This window comes from Martes martes (assembly GCF_963455335.1).
Source record: "Martes martes genome assembly, chromosome: 3".
Lineage (NCBI taxonomy): Eukaryota > Metazoa > Chordata > Mammalia > Carnivora > Mustelidae > Martes > Martes martes.
Window position 1 is genome coordinate 115,982,286 of NC_137890.1, and position 7,507 is coordinate 115,989,792.

At 39.9% G+C, this 7,507-nt stretch overlaps 1 pseudogene across 1 annotated transcript; it reads right to left on the reverse strand.

Annotated features, from left to right (window-relative positions):
- Positions 1 to 2,792: 2,792 nt before the first annotated feature.
- On the reverse strand, positions 2,793 to 3,539 carry LOC308340255 (ADP-ribosylation factor-like protein 6-interacting protein 6; annotated as a pseudogene). The gene has a single exon. The product of its transcript is annotated as an ADP-ribosylation factor-like protein 6-interacting protein 6 (transcript).
- Between the last annotated feature and the right edge of the window lie 3,968 nt (positions 3,540 to 7,507).

The window sequence follows — 7,507 nt, forward strand, 5'->3', positions numbered from 1 at the left end:
TGCTCTTTTTGAGTGCTTTCAACAAGACTCCAAGTTAATGCTGGTCCCCAGATGCCGGGCACTCTCGTATTGGGGTATTATTTTCCAGTCGGTCGCCTCTGGTGGCTCCCTCCCCCTTTTGTTTATCTTCCGATATCAGTCCGACGTTCCCACTCCACTTTACCTGCCCACTGGCATCTTCTGGCCCCCGTAGAGATCCAGACGTGTATAATTCTGATCTCAGGCTGATTTCATGGGTGATCGGAGTTCTTTGGTAGGTAATCAGCTCACTTTAGGGTGCAGGTTGAAAAGGCGCCTCCTCCTACTTCCCCGCCATCTTGTCTCCCATCATGATATTATTTTTATCATCACATGAATGTGCATAATAGTGTTAAACACATATAAACATTTACAAAGACACAACACGAAGAGTTATGATGAGCTAACAAACATTTGGAAGTTAGTTAAAGTAGCACTGATTTTGCTTGAAGTATGGTCAAAAAGGTATTATTTGATGGTTCCTAAAGAGATGGTAGTGAAGTCAACTAAGGGAAATGATGAAACTTAAATATATTAGAATAACTCAGCATGAAGTTTAATTGCATGTCCAATAATTAGATAATCCCAAACTTCCTATGGGCCACAAAAAATATTATCTTAAGATTCCAATGATCATTTTATTGTTCATTTAGTTTTGATAGTCAAATGTGGAATCTAACTCAAGTGACAGTGTTAAGACATTAACACTTTTCTTCTTTTCCTTAATTCCCATACAATATTAAAAAAAATCAAATGCCTCTTTTTACATCATTTGATTAAACAATGTTATGTCCCTTTGCATCTAGGTGTTCCACCAAAGCAATGAAAATGGAGGAAAGAAGGAAGAATGGGTCAAGGAGACAATCTGAAAGTAAAATAAATAGGAGCTTATGACCAATTCAATGTTAAGGGTAAAAAAATGAGAGAAAGGAGAGATAGTACATTCAAACTTTCATTAATTTGTTAGTTCATTTATTTAATAAATCTAGATTCAATTCTTGATTTAGCATGCTGGGAATAAAAGATGGCTAGGACCAGACTCCTTTCCCTAGGAAGTAAAAACACATCCAATGTAAAAAAAACACACAATGTAATATGTTTTATTTTAATACTTCACTACTGTATATTTAATGTACTGAGGAAAGTCAGATGAGTGAACGAATAATTACTAGAGAAAACATGTGAAGACTCCAGAGAAGAGGCAGTGTTTATCTTTAATATTTTTTAAAAAAGATCTTTCTAGGGAGAGATATGTGGCACGGAAGGTTTGGGGCTGAGAAAAAAGTAAACCAAGGTAAAGGGTGTGGGATGCAAGGTGTGTTTGGAAAAGAGGAAATAGTTTGGCATGAGCGATTTTCAGACATGTTAGGGGGGTATTGGGGAACGGGCCTGAAAAGCTTAGCTGTGAGTAAGTGGCAATGAGTTTTGTAAGCGAAGATTTTTGAACTATATCTTACAGGTTATTGACAATCATTATAGATTTTTTTTAAAAAGATTTATTTATTTATTTATTTATTTAAGAGAGAGAGAGAAAGAGAGAGAGAGAGACAGAGCCGGGGGTGAGGTAGAGAGAGAAGGAGAGAACCTCAGGTAGACTCCCCACTGGGCATGGAGCTTGAGGCAGGGCTGGATCTCAAGACTCTGAGATCTTGACCTGAGTTGAAATCAAGAGTCAGATACTTACAAATCCAGGATGTAGTAGGAAAATATGTAAAAACAAAACAAAACAAAACAAAACAAAACACCAAAACCAAATACGTAAGGAATTATATCCCATTAAAAAATATCAATGCACCTCGGGGTGACTGGGTAGCTCAGCCAGTTAAGCAGTTTGACTTGATCTCAGCTCAGGTCTTGATCACTGGGCTTTGGGTTCAGACCCCACACTGGGCTCCATGCTGCACATGGATCCTACTCTAAATAAATAAATGAATAAATAAAAATATATAATGTACCTTCTGTTGATTTAATGATTATTGAAAACTATTCTGATTTAAAAGTAGCTTCTAGGGGCACCTGGGTGGCTCAGACGGTTAAGCCTCTGCCTTCAGCTCAGGTCATGATCTCACCGTCCTGGGATGAAGTCCCGCATTGGGCTCTCTGCTCAGCAGGGAGCCTACTTCTCCCTCTCTCTCTGCCTGCCTCTCTGCCTACTTGTGATCTCTCTGTCAAATAAATAAATAAATAAATAAAATCTTAAAAAAAAAATAAAATGAAAGTAGCTTCTATAAAATGTCAAAGTAATATGTATTTTTTGCTTTCCTAGCTGTCCTAATATAATGAATAAATAAGTATTTCTATTGCAGTTGAATAGCACTACTAGTATTTCTTAGCAAAAATGTAGTATTATACATAGAAAGGTAGGCATTGTCCTGTATTCAAATTTTCATGTTTGATATCCACTAAAGTGTTTTCTATAATTTATAAGGACAACACACACAAAAGTAAAAAGATGAGGTAAATATCTTACAATTTTAAGATGTTACTTGAAATTTAATACTCAGATATTCTTGATGCTTAAGCTCTAGAATGATGCTTAAGAAAATCCTCCATTAAAAAAACAAAACAAAAACAAACAGAAAGTCCTCCATAATGACAATGATATGACATATTTATGAGTAACAGGTTTCTTGGTTTTGGTCTTTAACGAGTAGGCAAATGCTGTTCTTCTCTCTTCTTTCTTTCTTTCTTTTTTTTTTTTTTGTTCTGTTCTTCTCTCTTCTTACAGAACAATCATGACTAAGTTTTGCCAAAATTTTTGCTTCAGTGTGGGTTTACATGAGGACCATGCTATAGTTAAGAGCCGCTAGAATATCATTCAAAATTGCCATGGTATTTAACCCATGTGGAAAGAATGTCTGGTCAGTTTCTTGAATCTGACAGGTGAAAGAGAGGTAGGAGGAAACATTCCTGGCTCAAAAGAGTCAAAATAAGTTACTGTCCAAGAAAATCTACAGCAAGAGAATCCTGCTGATAGAGATATTTTAAGTAGAGTCCAGAATCCTAGTAGCCCAATATGTATGTCGTCTTTATTCTTCAAATTCTCAGCATGTTAACTCTTTTATGATCAGGTAGGCGATGACGAGAAGAAGGATGGTGAACAGCACAGAGAATTGAGAGGAACTGGACTGGTCACCTATGGCTTGGCCACCTGCATCCATCCAGAAAATGCCATTGCACTGATAGGGCAGACCCGGAGACCCATCTCAGTCCCACTGAAGTAATGAGCCCTTCCTAGGCTCTGATGACACCCTGGCTGAGAACTCCGCCCAGAGATTGGGGGCCACTTGGTTGCATCTGTCCTTGTCGTCCACTTCACCCTCATTCCAACTGTCCCCCTGAGTGAAGGGAGAAAACGCCAACCAGCAGGGCAAACGGGACAGGACAAGGGTGCTGAGGCATCTTTGCAGAGCAACCAGGCACCTCCTGCTCTTCATGGAACACATGGGGGGGAGGAGGGACAAAAGTTGCTTTAAAGTGACAGAGTCCAGGTTGCAGTCATCAGAGCCCACTAGAGTCATAGCATCATTAATTCTTTGGCTTAGTTGGTCCAGTATATGAGTGCTCAAAGGTATTTAGAGCTGGCAAAGATAACTCAAGAACGTTAGTTCAATCTCTACTTTTGAGCCAGAAGTGGGAGTTTTACCACTGATTTATTGTCACTGATTTGATTAGGCTATCTCCTGACCTGACAGTGGCTCGTTGCTCTTACATTTTTGTTGTTGTTGTTTTTGTGTGTTTCCTTAAGATCATTATCTACCAAAGTCAATTCTGCAATTTCAACATATACCAGGAGTTCTGCAAGAAATGGACTTTGGGAAAGTAGCATTGATTACAAGATGTCTGGGAGCCTAAAATGACTTTTTTTCAAGAAAGATATATCTCACCTTTCTTTTCCTGAGGACCCCTAATTCTGCTTACAGAAGGGTATATGAAGAGAGGTGGTTGGACCTGGGAGTTAGAAGATTTTGGTGCTTTTTAAGCATAGTATCTATACCAAGATTGGTACAAACCATGCTACAGTAAGTTGAGGAGTGATTAAAAGGAGGATGGCATGGGGCGCCTGGGTGGCTCAGTGGGTTAAGCCTCTGCCTTTGGCTCAGGTCATGGTCTCAGGGTCCTTGGATCGAGCCCCTCATCGGGCTGTCTGCTCAACAGGGAGACTGCTTCCACCTGCTTCTCTGCCTATTTGTGATCTCTCTCTGTCAAATAAATAAATAAAATCTTAAAAAAAAAATAAAAGGAGGATGGCAGGAGAGAAATCAGACCATAGGTTAAGGGACATTTAGGCAAGAAGCAGGAAAAAGAAAACTTATTTTAGCTTTTGTAAAAATATGCTGTAGGAATTCTAAATTACATTTTTTTTAAAGATTTATTTATTTATTTTAGAGAGAGAGCAAGAGCATGAGGGGCAGAGGAAGAGGGAGAGAGAATTTCAAGCAGACGCCAAGCTTGGCAGGAAGCCCAATGCAGATCTGGATCCCAGGACCCTGAGATGACGACCTGAGCCAAAACCAAGAATCCCACACTTAACCAACTGTGCCACCCAGGTGCCCCTCTTTTCTTTCTTTCTTTCTTCCTTCCTTTTTTTTTTTTTTTTTGAGATTTATTAATTCATTTGAAAGAGAGAGTGCACATGTGCAAGCGTGGGGGAGTGGGCTAGAAACAGAGGGAGAGGGAGAGAGAATCCTCACGCGACCTCTGCTGGGCAGGGAGTCTAACCCTGGGCTGGATCCCAGGACTCTGAGACCATGATCTGAGTGGAAATCAAGAGCCAGCTGCTTCAGTGACTCAGCCACCTGGGTGTCCCTCTAAGTTACATTCTTAATTATTTTATTGAAAAAAATAAACTAGTGAAATAAGGGTTCACATAGATGTATTCAAAGCAGGGCCTCCTGGATGCTCAAAAGTGACCCACCCTTGGTAGTGTGACTGACCAAGCGTTGTTGACCAATGTGCAGCAAAGCCTGAACACTGTCACCATTTTCTGTGGCAGAGGAAAAGGGTTTTAATGTAGGGCGCCAAGCAAGGAGATGGGAAAGAATTTCTCAAATCTGCTTCTCCAAGGAAAGGGGGAGCTGAGAATTTATAGGATTTTAGGGGGTGGGGAGAGGTGTCTTGAGGGTGGATGTAGGTGATTGGTGGTTAGAAAAAGGTGAGGTAAGCGGAAGGGAAGGTATTACTGCTTCTCCCAGGTGCCACCTAGTGACATGCTTGTATATACCTCCTATGTATAAAAAAAATGAATGGCCTGCCAACTTGAGGAATGGACAGGAGGATCTCAGGGTGTGTTCTCACAGAGGCTACTTTCCTTCACTCTTTATCTCTTCTGCACAACTGCAAGAATTCTTCCTGGTTTACTCCATCTTTAGCTAGTCTCATCGGTGGTCAGTACCATGTCTGCAAAAATAGCCTCATAAAACAAGTTAGCCAGAGTTTCTTTTCTTTTCTTTTTTTTTTTTTAAGATTTTATTTATTTTTTTGACAAAGAGGAAGAGATGACAAGTAAGCAGAGAGTCAGGCAGAGGCAGGCAGAGGGAGAGGAGGAAGCAGGCTCCTTGCGGAGCAGCAAGCCTGATGCAGGGCTCGATCCCAGGACCCTGAGATCATGACCTGAGCCACATGCGGAGGCTTAACCCACTGAGCCACCCAGGCACCCCTAGCCAGAGTTTCTTAAAGGTAGCATGATCAAGCACTTGCTACCTTAACCTATCAGTTTCAGTAGTTCTGAAAATATTTAAGTTACTTTTCAACATTAGGGCTATCTATGCAAAGTCATGTATTTATCTGAGGCAAACTTGATAACTAAAATGTCAAAAATTATTTTAAAAGCCTTCAAACTAGCATAGGTAGGGCTGATCTGTAGGAAAAAGATGATTTATAAGTGCAGAATATTTGGGAAGTAAAGTCTTTAAAAACTGAAAATTTTCTTCTCCTGCATACTACTGCATCCCCAATCCCTGTGGAATAGATTTTGGGTATAGGTGTACAAAAAGTTATCATGGAGCAAGAATTTCTGTCCCCTTCAAGGGTCTTTCTAGCTGGACTGAGAATCAAATTGATGTAAGATGGATTATCAGGAGAAAATCAAATTTAATAGCATATTTATGGGGTATCAATGCAGACATGGAAATTCCAAAGATAGTTAGGAAAATGAAGTATATATGTCATCCTGAGCTGAGGAAAAGGGGGTAGGCAGTCTGAGGTTTCAGAAGAAAGAAATGCAATTCACAGGACAATAAGCAGAAAAACAGATTTTTGGTAATTAGATGCTTGTTCTGACATATGGATGGGTCACTCAAATAAAATTTATTTAGGCTAATAACACTTATTCTGGGAAAGACCCCCAATTTTATGTTCTTCTATGTGCTTAGGGAAGGGGCAAAATTTCTCTTGAAGTGGTAGAGTCTCCACTGCCTTCAGCTCTGAATAATCTTCATCCCAATAATCTTCATCCCAAAGAGTTTGCAAAAATGCAAACTACTTGTCCCTAATCACAAAGGTGACCCAGAGTGAGGGATCCAAGAGAAAGAAGACTTGGTGACCAGGAAGTCCCACTCTGTGGTGCCTACAGTATTCTGTTGTTATCACGGTCCAGTCCTATCCATTGTGACAGGGGTGTGGATTCCAGGGATGAGGTTCACTGGGGGCCATCCTGGAGCCTGGATCCCACATATTCATCATGAAGATGCCAATGTGTTAACTTTGTGTGAGTCGGTTTTACAGTTCTTGCATAAACACAGGGATTGCTGCTCACATTAACAATGTCTCTTCTTTGAACTGACCTATTCGCACATGCCTGAAAATTGCCTCTGTAACTTCTAGCGAGTGAGAAAGGTGCAGGGTTAGCCATTGTCTGGACTTTAGACAGCAGGAGAACTGGCTGCTGTCATTGCCACAAAGCAGGTTAACCCTAGAGAACAGAGGACGTGCGAAAGAGGGTCATTTTAAGTATTATACCAATAACAGGAGTGTCTATGGGGGAAAATACATGCTGCTCTGATACTTTGATGCTGCTCTTTCCATTATATCTCTGTGCTAAAAATTTGATTGGTACAAAGGCCAGCTTCCCTCAGCAAAGGGCAGGGTGAAGGCGTCATTCTTGGCTTTAAAAATGTGTATGTTTGCCTTTATGCATGTATTTTAAATATTTAAATATTTCTCCCTGATTACAATAGTGGTGAAAACCTAAGAAACAAGTGCTTAAAGTGTTCACTCTTTTCTCTTGTTTTCCTAACATGCATGTATCATCTATTTGAGGATATTTGGAGATCATTTTCCACACCTGCATTTAACAATTTTATAAACATATTTGTATTCTCTCTCTAGATGCTTATAAATTCCCACTTTGGAATACTTCTTGGACTGAATCAATCAAAGAGAGAAATGATGAAACATATTTTAAAAACATTCATTTTCAAGTGTGAAATAGATTCCATATTCTAGAGGCACCTCTCAGTAGTTACACACAAATCTAACTGAATGATTG